Below are 15,423 nucleotides of genomic sequence, written 5' to 3'. Positions count from 1 at the left end.
TCCCAATTAAGAATAAATAAGGTTGAGGTTAATATTAGTTATTACCTATCCAAGGTTATACCTTAATTGGAGTTTCCAAGTTGTCTCAGGACTACATAACTGATTGGTGTTATCATTTATAGGTACATTTAACTGAGTTTTATGATTCTTTACTAGACATTATGCCATTCATCAATTTATTGCCTCTCAGCTGAAAATTCACCCTTCATTACCGTCTCCCCAACAGTGGAGCATTTCTCTTTGCTGCAAGTGTGATATCAAGCTTTGCCAGTAGAGGGAGCTGGAGGGACGTTGCAGGAGGACCAGGCTTACAGTTCTCGCCTAGCTGCTGGCTTGCTTCTTTTTCATGGATTTTTCAGTAGTGTGTGTGTATGGGGGCATCTAGCAGCACTCTATTCTTGCGTGTGCTCAGAGTACACAGTCATTTTGTAAGTCCCAGCCCTCACCCTGGTCTGGTGACCACTTTACATGGACATCATGTTCCTAAGACTTCCTGATGCCTTGCTGGTGAGTGAGCTTTTTTCACCATGACACCCTTTGTACTTCTGCCTTCCAGCCTCGGCCAGTGTCTCCAAGGGTGCAGTTTCTTCAGTGCTAGACTCCTGCAGAGTGTGCTTTCTCCAGCGCTCACCTCCTCCAGCAGCCTGGTTTTCTCTAACTCTGGGCTCTTTTATAGTGCACTTTCTCCAGTTCTCAGCTCTTGCAGTGGCACAACTTTCTCTAGCTCTGAGACCCTCCAGATTCATGGCTTTTTCTTACAATGGGCTCTTACAAAGAAGTCTTCCTCCAGCTCCCAATTCCAGCACTGCCCAGAGGCCAAGAGATTTCCTTGGTGCTCCAGAGGGCAGATTTTCAGCAAGTTCCACTGATGACACACCTTAGTAACTTCCCCACCATCCAGATACCCATGACTTTGCCCTTTCCAATGAGGACTGGATTTCAGTCCCAAAGGGAAGGCTCTTCCATGAGTGTCCTATTTCAGCCTTAGGGATACCGGTGGCTCCTTATATCTGCTGCTCCTGTGTTCTTAAGAATTCTCTTTAACTCTCATTAGCCAATTCTCCATTATTCCAATTCCACGCTAATAATTCTCTATGCCAAACTTTTCTCACTCACGTTACTGTGTGATTTATGTCTCCTGATTGGACCCCAACTGATACAGGCATTGACCTTGTCACCTCACTCATCTTCTCTTATCTTCTTTCAGTGGCCATTCTGTTTGTCTGTATAAGACTGATTCTACTCTATAATGTGCTCCTTTTTGTGTCTAAGTAGCTCTACCCACTTGAAAAAGACTCAAGATGAAACAGTTTTATTCTGAATTTTGTAAATTTTGGAGCTCTAACTCATTTATGGAGAATAATTTCTAGTAGTTCACTTGAGTAGGATTCTTAATGGAATAAAATGAGAAAGATATGGGTCTTGAAAGCAGGAATGACTTACTTTTTCCTTTGTCAGCAGGCAACTGCATATAGCTTTTTTCCTTTTTTAATCCGTTTTCTCCTTTCTCACTTTTATTCCTGAATAGTCAGGAAATGAACGATACTATAGGATTGGATTTAGACTATCTGGTACTGGGGAGGCTGGAATGAATTATGGCCAAGAGAAGATTGGTTTTCCAAGCAAGTCCGATGATTAATCAAGATGTTAGTAAGATGCACCTCCAGTAAAATTGCCCACAAATGAATGTTGGGGCACTTACCTGGCAACCTAGGGCCACTTCTCTCCTTTTCTCTTTCTATTTTCATACCCCACCCCATCCTCCAGGCTCTCAGTGTCCACCTGGTGCCCACATCCTGCAAGGTTGTCAACCCCAGTATGGTCTCCTCTACTCCTCCCTCCCTAAAAGAGTCATTTTCCATGATTGCTTTTCATACTTTGCTTATCTTTAATAAAACCCCTAATTATTGAGCCTGAATTAACTTAGTGCTTTTTAACATTAAGGAGTAATGAATATTATATTTACTATCCATTTGTAGCCCCAAAGTGGAGCTTTTTACCTTGATTAACGTTAATTGATGGAATTTGGTAAGGGAAAGAGTAGGTAGATAGTTCCAAGATGGGAACCTTATGATGTTTTGCTCAGCCTAGATGTCTCCTTCTTCTCTGTCATGCCCAAGCTAGGTTTCTGAGGGAAAAAAAAATCCATGAAAATGATTGGTAATTAGCTTAGAGCTGCATACCACTCAAACCTTAGTAGTGACCTTTACAAATAATACTGTGTTCCCTTGGGACCACATAAGACCAAAGAATCGTGCTTGGATTGGCAAAGTAAACTGTAGAAATTATGGATTTCTAGGTTGTCTTTTGAGGTGTGCATCCACTTCTGACAACTATTGCTTCTAACATTCTCATTTCTCCTGCAAAGTTGGCTGATCCAAGTACTCATTTCTCTCTGCTTTATGCAATGAGGTATCAAAGAGTTAACTAAGTTTCTCAAGGTCCTGGTCCACCTAGGCACCAAAAATGATTAGAATCATGAGTCTTTCTGTTTGATCACACTGCTTTCTCTCAGAGGATTTTACTTGGAATTTTTCAAATCCCGACCCATTTTAAACTTGCAGGTTGGATTTATGAACTAGGAAAATGATAATTTGCAGGGGAGAGATTTCAAATTCCTATTGATGGGAAGAACTGCCTAAAGTGGCATGAAAGAGCTCAAGAGGTTTTCAAAGTCACTTCACAAGGCTCTTTGAGCCTTCTGAACATCAAATGGTTCTCACAAAAAGAACATGCTTCTAATCTGAAGGTTAAAGAAAGGAGGGTGAAAAGCAAGGACTATTGGCAAAGCCTGCTCTAAAAAATGTGGAAGAACACGAGCAGAAGAGTGGACTAGTATAAAATGTTTCCATCTGTATTGTCGTATAATTACGTGGCAATTTCTCTCCAGACATTGATTTGAAATTTCCAAATTAACCAGTGATTGGTTTTCTAATTACATACTTGCGGCTTAGAGGAGTGGTGTATACTGAAAAATTAAAAAGAAAAATTTCTAGCACCTTATACATTTGGATTTGCTACATTAATCCTGACAGTTTTTGGTTTTTGGTTTTTGGTTTAGTTTCCTTTGTTGAGGCCATGTAGGATGGATGACCAGCTAAGTTTTCTTCAGGTACAGATAAATAAGAAACAATCATTCACTCATTCATTTATTCGTGGATTAATTCTGGAAATATCCCATGCACATAAGAAAAATGATCATATAATTCATTTCCTCAGGCTTCTATTTTTTTATATTTCTTTTCTTAATTAATGATATATTAATTATATTTTCTTAATTGTGTGTATGCGTATGTATATATACATGTGTGTACATATGTATTTATGTATTTGTATACATGTGTTGTAATTGTAAGAGCTGTAGAAGTCTAGGTAAATCTGAGTTTTTAACCTTAGCAAGTCTGTTATGCCAAGATCAGGGCCCTGATTTGTCAGGAATAGAACATTAATCCTTGAGATCTAGACATTTGAGTTGCTGCACTCAAATATCTGGAATTTCCTGGACCCTCTTGGCCTGCAGAAATAAGAGCTATCACTTCTTCCAGTTGAAGACTAGTTCTTACACCTTGCTTGAAGACAATATAGAGACTTCTTTGCAAATTACTCATGTCCCTTCAGAGCCTACTCACACTTTCCCTCCTAGTCTCCAATGACAAGGAGCACTCAGAAACACTGAATTCCCAAGTTTCTGTGAACTTTTCCAAAACTAAAGGTTAGTGCTCCTACCTTGTGTAAAGATGATCTAAAGGCTTCTGCCTTGTAAGACAAATCATGTTCCTTTAAGATCTATCCCAACTTTCCTTCCTAACTAAGAGATCAATAACTGGAGTCAAGCTACAACATAATCCAGATGGAAAAGTGCTGGGCCTGCTAGGGACAGAAATGGATTATTTATCAAAGGAATTGCCGTAATCAACATGTATTGGCAGGTGCTAGAACAGTATGTTTGGGACTGGATCCTTAGGAATTTGGTTCAAGGGGGAACAGAACATAAATTGTATGAGAGAGATTTTATCAATACGAGCACATGCTCCAATGATACAAGATTTAACATCCTGGCAAGGATCCCTGGATATTGTGATAACCTTCTAAGTTGGCTGTTAGAGGTTTGAAATGAGTAATTGCTTGCACTAAATGAAATAGAAAAACCAGATATACTTAATACGGACGAAGGGATCAAGAGTTCCAAAGAAGTAGGCACACTAGAGTGGATATGTACTACATGATGCCAGAAAGTCCACCAGTTAGTTGTTTTCCATGAGAATGCCCAGATGATGTTTCACTCACTAAAGCAATAAGAATGTCCTGGTAAGAGGTTTACCAACATTATTACTAAGTTCCTTGTTGGTTTTCTTCTGTAAACCAAGGCTGACAGAAGATATGAAAGAACTGAGATCTCAGACAGAAATGTATTTGATAGATCTCAAAGTAATAGAGGCTAGGTGCATAATAATCAGAAGCAAAGTGGCACAATTGTAATAACCAAAAAGTTTGGAGTGATAGCTTAGGGATTTCAACTATGGAGAGCTATGGAGATAGTTAATGGAATGTAGTGTTCCCAGGAACAAGGTAGATGAAAAGCCAAAAAATATAATATAAAAAACCAAACTCAATGTAAAAACCAAAAATTTTGAATGGATAGTGGGTTTCAGAAATGGTATTTTTGCTAGAGCAAATTAATACAGCCTCAGGTATATGGCATGTGGCCATTGATCTGGCAAATGCGTTCTTTTCTATCTCTATCAAGAAGGGGGACTAGACGCAGTTCACATTCACATGGGAGGGATAACAGTGCACATCCGTGGTCTTGCCCCAGGGCTGTGCTAATTATCCTGTCTGTCATAGTCTGAGGAGACCTGGACCAGACAGTCAGGACGTTTTGCAGAATATAACATTTATGGATGAAATCATGTTAGTCATACCAGAGCAAGAATAAATGTTAAGTACTTTGGAAGGCTTTCTTTCCATAGAGTAGGGGATAAATCCAATAAAGATTTAGGGGTTCAGCACATCACTGAAATTTTTGGAGGTACAGTGGTGTGGGGCACAGCAGGAAATCCCATTCCAGAGTAAAAGACAAATTATTGAATTTTGGACCTCCCACCACTATAAAGGATGGTTGGAATTTTTGTTTTCATTCTGGAGGCTGCATATTCCACACTTGGAAATACAGTTTTCATTCATTTACCAAATAACAAGGAAGGCTTCCAGCTCTACTTCGAGTTTAGAGTAGAAAAGGGGTCTGTACCAGTGCCAGGCTGCAATGCCAGCAAGACTACTGCTTGGGCCATATGACCTGGCATTTCAAGTATCTGTGGTGGGAAAAAGAAATTGTAGAAAAGTTTGTAGAAAATGTCAAGTAGGAGAATAATGATGTAGACCTCTATGGTCCTGGAGCAATCCATGCCATTTGCATCAGAGAGTTATGCAACATTTGGGAAACAGGATTTGGAATGCTATTTGGCCATGTTAAATATGAATATGGGGTGCTTGACCTTGGGACAAGTGACCATGGACACGGAGCTTCCCATCATGAACTGAGTTCTGTCAGACCCACCAAGTCATACTGCCAGGCAGGCTTAGCGGCAATTGCTGTAGGATAGAAGTGGTACCACTGGGATTGGCATGAGCAGTGCCTGAGTGAATATTAAATTCTACTTGGGTGAGATGGGTAATTGTCTTACTAGCAGAACTGAGAAAATTCTACTGGATGCATAAGACCTTTTAAATTGCAAATCCAAAGAGATCAAGGAATAGACAAAAGTGGTTTGCCCAGATCTCCTTTCTTGACTGAGATACTTCTTGCTGCTGGTTGTGTTGACCTTATATTATTTAAAATATTCTTTGGATGGTTTGTGTAGTATGGGAATTATCTTTTTCTGAAAGCTTGAAAGAACTTACAAGTAAGCCAATGCGAGACTAGAATCTTTTTCAGAAAAAGTTGGCATATGAATTGAACAGATTAAATCACTTGAAAACTATCCCACAATATAAAAGAATTTAATGTGTGAAAAAGAAAACATCATAAATCCAGTGGGGTGGAAGTAAATTGTTCGACAAATTGGGAAAATTTTCTGTTTGGAACAAAATTAAGCCTTATTTGAAAAGTCTACCCTTAATGAATTTTCTTCTTAAGTCAAAGTTGATAGTCTTCAAACCTGATGATTACAGTTAGCCAGAAGTGCCTAAAGGATTTTGACATAAAAGAAAACAAACTGGAAAGCAGAGAATAGGGAAAGCCAAAATTTTCCTCATTTGTTTCTGTTTTATTAAGTTCTAATAGTTATTTAGAGATTCATATATTATATACTAATTCTAAATATCTTTTACATCACTCGAGTATTATTTTATTTCTAATGGTATTTGTTGGGGTTGTGATTTTATTTTTCCTTGATCAGATTTGCCAGTGTTTGGTGTGTTTGATTGTCTCCGGTTCCACTTTCCTCCACCCTGCACAACCACTCCGGTGATCCTGCTCTTAGGTTATTAATTGCTACATTTTTCTGATTTTTAAATTACTAATTAACCTTTGATCTTTATTTAGCTAGTGGGTGTCCAACTCTGTGCCAAGCATTGTGCTAAGGATTTTACTTTTAGAACATAAATTCATTTCGTTTCTATAGACTGATTTCATTGGGTTTGTTTTGCTCTTCTTTTTTTAAATTCTAAAGTTGAATACTTAAGTTATTTAAAATGACCTTTCCCATAAAATGTTACTCTTTAATAAAATTATTTCATGTAAACATTAAGGGTGAATCACTGAAAAATACAGTTGTATAGACTTTAAATGGAAAATATTGTTTGGAGCAATATTTAAAACATATTTAGGTCTGGGAGCACTTTAGAGCTAGCAAGGAGTAGAGCTGCTAATTTAATATTGGAAAACATTTTTTAAACCATAGAATTCTTTTTGAAAAAATTCCAAATGTAATTTTATCCTCCATCAATAAAAGTTATGAGAGTATGTCTCTGACTGAAGCTGGGTGGAAGGACTCAGAGCTCTGACAACTCAGTTCTCTGTTTTTCACTTCACCATTTCATCTCAAAGGCAACTCCATGAGCCCTAATGCTTCTTGAGACTGTAGTATGATCTGTCACCCTTTTTACTTTACATATGTGGAAATTGGGAACCAAAGGTTTCTATTTTATTAAGTGTTAATTGCTATATATCCTTGCTTAACTTGATTTTGGCTTTCTCTGTTCTCTACTTTCCAGTATGTTTTTTATATGTCAAAATATTTTAGGGGCTTCTGGCTAACTTTCATTATCAAGTTTGGAGACTTGAAAGAAGTTATTGGGGAAAATATTTCTTAAAAGTCTCTTAAAATTTTGCTAATAATTCCTCAAAGAGATAGCATCAATTTCCCTTTTAGAACTCAGAATATTGTGTTTCATGCTGTCTTTTATGAGTATACTTTGACCTCAGAATCCCATGGAAAATTAGTGACTACAGGTCCCACACACATTTGCATATAAGAAGAGGATCATACAGTCGACTCATCATTGTTGTCATTTTCACCACCATGGTAATAACATATATAAGGTGGAGTCCTATGTGGTTCAGTCTCTATACAGACTCACATTCAAAGAAGCACCGAACAGCAACCCAAAATAATTAAAAGAAAATGTCAATATCATTAAAGGGTCTTCAACCGGTAACCTAGAGCAACACAAATCTCAAAAGCCTCTTTCTTCTCCTAAAATATCCAATACCCCACCTGCTCTGGTGTCTCCACACAACTGCCTCTCACCCTCCCTGAAGTTTGTGCAGGGTTTGTCTGTTTATTTCTCTCCTACTTTTCTCTACCTCTCTTATTCCCACCCCCAACCCCCTCCCACCATTATTCTGAATCTGTATCTCAAAAGCCTGGGAATGTAGTGAGCAAAGACAATTCTTTTAAGTGCAAGTGAGGGGAGAAAAGAAAAGAAAAAGAAAGCAAAGGAAAGAAAAGAGAAGAAAGAGAAAGACAAATGCCCTTTTCTTTTAAAGTATTGGGTGGGAGGAAACATTGGAGAATTCATCCAAGGATACATTTTGTCTTTGTCACTTAAGCAGTTATATATGCATTAGCTCATTCAGTCCTCATGGTAGCTGAATGAGGTAAATAATGTTATTGCAATTTCTATTTTGTTGTCAGGGAAACTGGGACTTAGGGAGATAAAGCAATGTCCTCAGGTCACCTAGCTAGTGAGAGATGGAAAAGGGACCCTGCTTTTAAGCAACTTGCTACACTAATTGTATAAAGTTTCCAGAGTTTCATAAAACTCAATCATGTTTACTTTCCAATTAAAATATGTTTTTCCCCTATGGTCTATTTTTCTTCTTCAAATCTAAGCTCTTAGAAGGGAATATTTGCTTAAAATGAATCTTTATCAGATTACTTATATTTATACATTACCAAACTGCTGACTTCTCCTTAGTTTTGGAACCCAGCCTCTATCAAACATTTGCTTTAGCTATTTTAAAAATTTAAAACAGATTTTTACAGAATGGTAGAAATAAGTCTTCATGCAACCATTAGGATATTTTTTGTTGATTCTGGTAAGTTAGATAGAATGAGTTTCTTGTAATACAGAAGATTAGTATGGAGAAGTTCTGGAGGTGTGTCACCAACACGAGAGCGTGTGCACATGCCTCTGTGATATATATTGATACTGGAGTCTTGAGAGATAAAGGCAAGGCTTGGTGCAGAAGCAACAGTGATGCTATCTTGCCATGGTAAAAGATAAGACAAGTTATAATTTTCTAAAGGGCGGAAATTGTAACTGTAATCTCTGGTGTGAAGGAGGAGGAAACATGACTGTCATGACATTTGAGAAATCAAAGGGTTCTTGGGAGTAGGCACCACTGTGTAGATTGCGTAATACATGTTACAGATTGTTCTAATTCAACATATGGTCTGTTCCTCGGACTGTGAATTAGGGAAGGCCTGTGCAGATATATGAGAGTGCAGAGTGTAGGAAAATAAACAGATGTTTGCTTCAGTCTGAGTCTCCCAGGACCCAGATATTCATGATGAAATCTGCTTTGGGGAATGGGCATAATAGCAAACACTCTCTCTCCCAATCAATTATTTATCCAACTTCATAACAAAAATGAAATGAAACACTCCTTGGACGTGGGCAGGGAAATTGGAAAATAATTTTTGAAATGGCAAATTCTAGGATTTTTTTTTTTGTTGATGCTTCTATAAGTCGGAAGCTCTTTGTTCTGAGTATAATAAGGATGCTCTATGCTCTGTACACAGTCATTCCTGATCAATCAGTACATTTCTATTTTTATAATCCAGAAGGATAAAGACGACGTGTACTTCGGGTTTTAGTATGTGTCTGAAACTGGGTGCATGGTGTTCTTGGTCATCCACTAGTTCTTCACAGCTGACATTTTAAGCTGTGAAGGAATTGAGAAAGAGAACTAGTGTGTGGATGCCTGCTGTGTCCAGGTACTCCACAGGTGCTTTATGTACGTAATGTCATTTATCTTCATGAAGACGAATGGAGTAGAGAATACTGTCCCCAATTCTCAAATGAAGAAACAAAGGAGTTGAAGTACCTCCTCCAGGCTCACACAGTTAAGGGGCAGGGGAGGGATCTGAATTCAGATTAGCCTGACTCCTCACCCCGTGTGGCCCTAAACTGTGATAGTCCAAAGAATTGACTCTGTATATACACTGTAGGATGCTTATCATATAGTAGGTGTCAAATTGTTGTTAAACATTTATGGCATATATCTAGGGGAACTGATTGAATCTAGTCAAATATTAAAATTTGTTTATGTAGTTAAACTTCGTTTCTATTTACATGATGTTTTAATTTGACCGGTTAGTTTTAAGAGCAAACTCTGATCATTTTCTCTTTTTCTTTTCAACCTTCACGAAACAACATAAAGTAAGCAAACCAGAAAGAGTAACGTGGAAGGAAAGTGCAGAAATAACTAACCCCGGCTGCAGTTTTTGTGAGGGTTTTTTTAAAAAAAAAAAAAATCACAGATTCAATAAACCTGATGTCTGCATTTCAAAGAAAGCGCTTGTGGTCCCTTGAATCCTGAAGCTGCTGTAACAGTCCTGGCCATGTCCATGTCCACCTTCACCAGCCAGGGACTTCGCACCTCCTCCCACCCAGTAGTATTGGAAATATCTCTGTGGCAAGAAGGGAGACTACATGTCTAAGTGAAAGGGTGCTTCTATTTGTGGACAAAGCTAATCTACAGTCTGTAGTACTCATTCTAAACAGATCAGTACTTAAGTAATTGATGTGGTTGAAGTAAAGTGTTGAAAAACCTCACGTGTAGGTCATTTACTTCCTTTGTGTGTGTGCATGTTGACCATTTGTATATCTTCTTTAGAAATGTATCTGTGAAAGTCTTTGCCCATTTTATTAAAGAGTTGTTCATCTTTATTATTGATTTATAGGAGTTTCTTACATATTCTCAGTTAACATGTTAACAAAATTAATATTCTACATCAGAGTCTGGCAAACTGTGGCCTGCGGGCCATGTGCAGCCCATGGCCTGTTTGTGTAAATAAAATTTTATTGAAACCCAGCCAGGCTCATCTGTTTATGCGTTGTCTGTAGCTGAGTGGCCCTACAATGACAGTATTGAGTAGATGAAACAGAGACTTTATGGCCACAAAGCCTAAAATATTCACTATTTGGCTCTTTATATAAATAGTTTTATGGCCCTTGTTCTAGATCAACATCTTAACAAAATTGTGTTTTACAGTCTATAAACATGGTATGTCTCTTCACTTAGTAAATTTTTCTTTTAGGAATTTTTGGCAGTTTTCAGTGTAGAGAATTGCACACATTTTAATAAATTTATTACTAAGGATTTTATGTTTTCTGATGCCATTATAAACAGTAGTGCCTTTTAAATTTCATTTGCCAATTGTCCATTGCTAATATATAGAAATATGGCTGCTTTTTATTTTTATTTTTTTGCTGAGGAAGATTGGCCCTGAGCTAACATCCTCTACTTTATATGTGGGACTCCTGCCACAGCATAGCTTGACAAGCAGTGAGTAGATCTGTACCTGGGATCTGAACTGGTGAACCCCAGGCTGCTGAAGTGGAACATGTAAACTTAATCCCTGCACCACTGGGCTGCCCCCTAGGTTAATTGATTTTAAAACTTCCTTCTTTTCTTCTGAGCATATGGAAATAATAACTCATGACAAAATGGCAGAGATTTCAGAGTTTATATAGAGTGAACATAATTATAATTTTGAGGTAAAGAAAAGGATTTTATGAAACTTGAATAATGCAGAATGGCATGGAGGATCCATGGACATCACACCCTCTTGGAAGGAAGCCACTCTCTGCAAGTGTAGCCACCCAAGTTACCTTTAAGCTTCTCTTTCCCTGAAGTAGATGAAGGGTCTTATAATAGTATTCTTATTGTTTCAAAAATACAGTGAGAATTTATTAGAGACTATCCCTATCATGGCTGGAACTAGCCAAAATTGATATTTAACTTATGCTCCTGTGAGGATCATTTTGGGGCTCTTATTTGTTTTTATCTCACTCAAAGCTTAAAAGAACCTAGTGAGAACACCTATCACCCAGATCTTGGTTTCTAATAACATTCCCAATAAAGAGAACCAGGGTCCTTGGAGAAATGGCTCATTGGACTGGGACAGGAAAATACAAGATGAGCTGGGAGCATCTGTGGTGCCAGAAATTAAGGAAGTGCTTAAAAAACATACTACGCTAATGGGGGCTTGTCACAGGAGCCAACTGAAAGAGCTTCTAATGACCAAACTGGAACAAAATGAATAAAGTAGAATTGGATTCTAACTCAATATATAATATAAACATCTATGAGTCCTTATTGATATAAATTAATGATTGAATTAATAAAGAGAAGAAGAGACAAATCTCTCAGACAAAATTTCCAAATCATTTATGTACATACTCCTCTCTCAAGGAGGTAAAGCATAACTCTCCACTCCTTAAGTGTGGTCTATACATAATGACTTTCTTCCAAAGTACAGTTTGGAGAGGGGGATAGAAGATTAATTTTATAGTGTCAGTACCTGACAAACACTATCTTAGCCAGGGGATCATGGTCAACATCAGCAGTGAAAATTATGTTTGTACTATCTACCCTTGGCATGATGTGATGAAAATGATACATACATTCCTTTGTGATTTTCCTCCCCTATACCCACAACACCAATCTAATCATGAGGAAAATTTTGAATAAATCTCAATTGAGGGACACTCTATAAAATACCTGAGCAGTACTCCTCAAAACTCTGAAGATGGTCAAAAATATGGAGATTCTGAGAAACTGCTACAGTCAACAGGAGCCTATGCAGGCAGGACAAATAATTGTAGTATGACATTCTGGATGGGATCCTGGAAGAGAAAGAGGACAGTACGTAAAAACTAAGGAAAATCTGAATAAAGTATGGACTTCAGTTAATCATATATCAATATTGGTTCATTAATTGTAACAAATGTAGCATACAAATATAAGGTGTTAATAGCGGAGGAAATTGGGTAAAGTGTTTATGGAAACTCTCTGTACTATCTTCACAATTTTTCCATCAATTTAAAACTGTATAAAAATGTTTACTTAAAAAAACATAGCTAGGAGGGTGATTTTTCCCATATTTCGGATGAGAAAACAGAGCTTCAGAGAGTTTAAATAACTTGCCCAAAGTAGGGTAATCAAATAGTAAGCGGTGACTTGGGAGATTTGACCTACATCTTTGGACTAAATGGCTTGTTTCATCACCTCATATCTTATGTGCCCACAATCCATTTCAGTGCCTTCTACCCGGCTATCAAAATTTCTATTCCTTCTCAATCACAGGACTTCCAGTGTTTTCATGCACTCCAGTCTCTTCTGCTATGGAGTAACACCAGAAAATGTATGAATCTATTGGTCTTAGCTTGGGTTGCCTCAAAAGTAGTCTTTAAGATAAAAATGTTAAGTGCAAGTAGCTGATTTGGGAAGTGATTCAAGGAAGCACAAGGGAGGAAGTGAGATAGGGACAGGAAAAATGCCAATACATTGTCCATAATGAACAGATTATGCTTTGGGCAATTGGAACTCAATTCCACTTGGGATCCTCCAAGAGAACATGTGGAGCATAGCTCAGAATCATCTCTCTGGAGACAGAGAGGCTGTTGTTATTCCACTGACTCTCATCTGCTCTTGGTTGAAGTTTGCTCTGGAGGGATTAATATCCCCATACCTGGGTTTCACATTCTGGAGAAAACCCTCAGTCAGAGAAGAAGAGGGATTTAGGCTCTCGAAATAGGATGCTATCAGTCTGTCAGCAACTCAACTAGATATAGGAGAACTCAGGCTGAAGGGATTTGGGGTTGGGGTCTACTACATACACTAAGGAATTTTTGATAACACGTGACTCCTCACAGACATAATTGTCTTCTAATGCAAAGGACAATCTTTAATGCAAAGGTGTAGATAACTGATTTAGAATTCAAGACTACATAGAGCAGGTATTGGCAAACTGTGGATGGTGGGCCAGATTGTGTCCACTGTCTGTTTTTGTAAATAAAGTGTTGTTGTAGCATAGCCATGCCCATTTGTTTCCATGCTGTCTCTGACTGCTTTTGAACTACAATGGCAAAGTTGAGTAGTGACAGACACTATACGGCCCACAAAGTCTAAAATATTTACCATCTGTCCCTGAATGGAAGGAGTTTGCTGAGCTTAAATGGGAAGATTTTCAGACAGGGAAACCCTCCCTCTGCTGCACCGAACTGTCTGCTGTAGGTGGTGAGGACCTACCCTTTTGTCAAGATACTCGCTGGTCTGTGGGATCATTTGAATTCTTTGAGAACTGGTGCTGTCTGTTATATAGTTGATGGCAATTTCCCTACTGCCAGTTTGGGCAGTTTCCCCTGAAATTATAATAGAGCACAGATCTCTGGAGGTCCTTTCCAGTTTAAGCTCTGGTTTTGGGAAAATGTAGAGTGTTGGCAATGTGAAACGACAGCACATTTTTTGAAGATTAGTTACCAATCTGTGTATACTTCTTCATATTAGGCAGATGCTGCACTCTACGGGGAGAAAAAAAAATCTCTTTATCCAGGTTAGAGTGTCATTTGAGAATTGAAGAATCTGTTTTGCTCATAGGGAGATTTCAAAAGAACTTGTTATAGATAATAGATCACACTTTATGGGCAATTCCTCTATGTGTCACCACAAAGAGACAATTTCTAACACTTTACTACCAGTTCTCATTATCTTCAGTTTCACTGGAGAGGCCAAAAGTGCTGTGCAAATATGTCAGAACATCCTTTAGCAGGATGACACATTTATAGAAATGCTGAGTTATTGAGGAACTCCCACGATATCAGCTAAATTAAGCCCAGTCCAATTGATGAACAGTAGATATATTAAACCCACATTCCCCAAATTAGGAAACATTCTACTTCCTAAATTGTCAAAGCAAAAACAGGAAGCTTGAACCTCAGCCACCTTACGGTAAGCAGAGCTACTGGGGACTCTTCTGTGGAAAACTTGACTCTTTCGAAGGACAGTACAAAAATGCAGAGATGCAGGAAGATTAAAGGGAAAAAAAGTAATTCGCTAAGGTTTCATGCTCATGTAATGGGATTTTAACTTAGAAATTTTGGCTGAGCTGTCAACATATACAAAGAATGAAATTCCCAAGGTCAGACCAAGATGCAAATTCTCAGAGGGAATATTCACGAATGTGTTTCATGACTCTGGCTTTGGACCTGTAGTAAGGGCATAAAAAGGTAGGTTACTTTAATATAGGCAGAAGATTTAGTGATGAGTATTTAAGAGAAAGCTGTTGATTCATAGGGACAGAAAGTAGAATGGTGGTTGCCAGGGGCTGGGGGAGTGGGAAGTGGGAGTTATTATTAACAGGTACAGAGTTTCTGTTTGGGATAATGAAAAAGTTCTGGTAATGATAGTGATGATGGTTGCACAACATTGTGAATATAATTAATGACACTGAATTGTACATGTAAAAATGGCTAAAATGGTAAATTTTATGTTATGTAAACTTTACCACAATCTAAAAAAAGAAAAAGCTATTGTTGTGTGGTGATTTCCATCCCTCTAAAAGGAAGAAGTGGGGTGTGTTTTCTTCACCTCAAGAACAGTGAGAAGATATTCAAAGGCCCCATTTGAGCTTGGTATTTATCCTTTCCTGTCCTGTCCCCACACATTAGGGTGTTCGAGGACGTGGTGCCTCGCTAAGTCTGAGAGAGGCAAACAGTCTTTGGAAATAAGAAAGGGCCTTGCATGAGAATAAATGCTGTCAACGACAATGGAAATAAGCATTCATGAATTCTACGTGTCATGTAGAGCAAAGGCAACTCTCGTAAACCAACAGTAAAAGTATAAATTCACAGTCACTTTGGAAAACCCTTTGTCACTATGTGCTAAAACTGAACATATGCATAGCCGTA

The sequence above is a fragment of the Equus przewalskii genome, chromosome 7, assembly GCF_037783145.1.
Source record: "Equus przewalskii isolate Varuska chromosome 7, EquPr2, whole genome shotgun sequence".
Taxonomy (NCBI): domain Eukaryota; kingdom Metazoa; phylum Chordata; class Mammalia; order Perissodactyla; family Equidae; genus Equus; species Equus przewalskii.
This window is presented reverse-complemented; position numbering follows the sequence as displayed.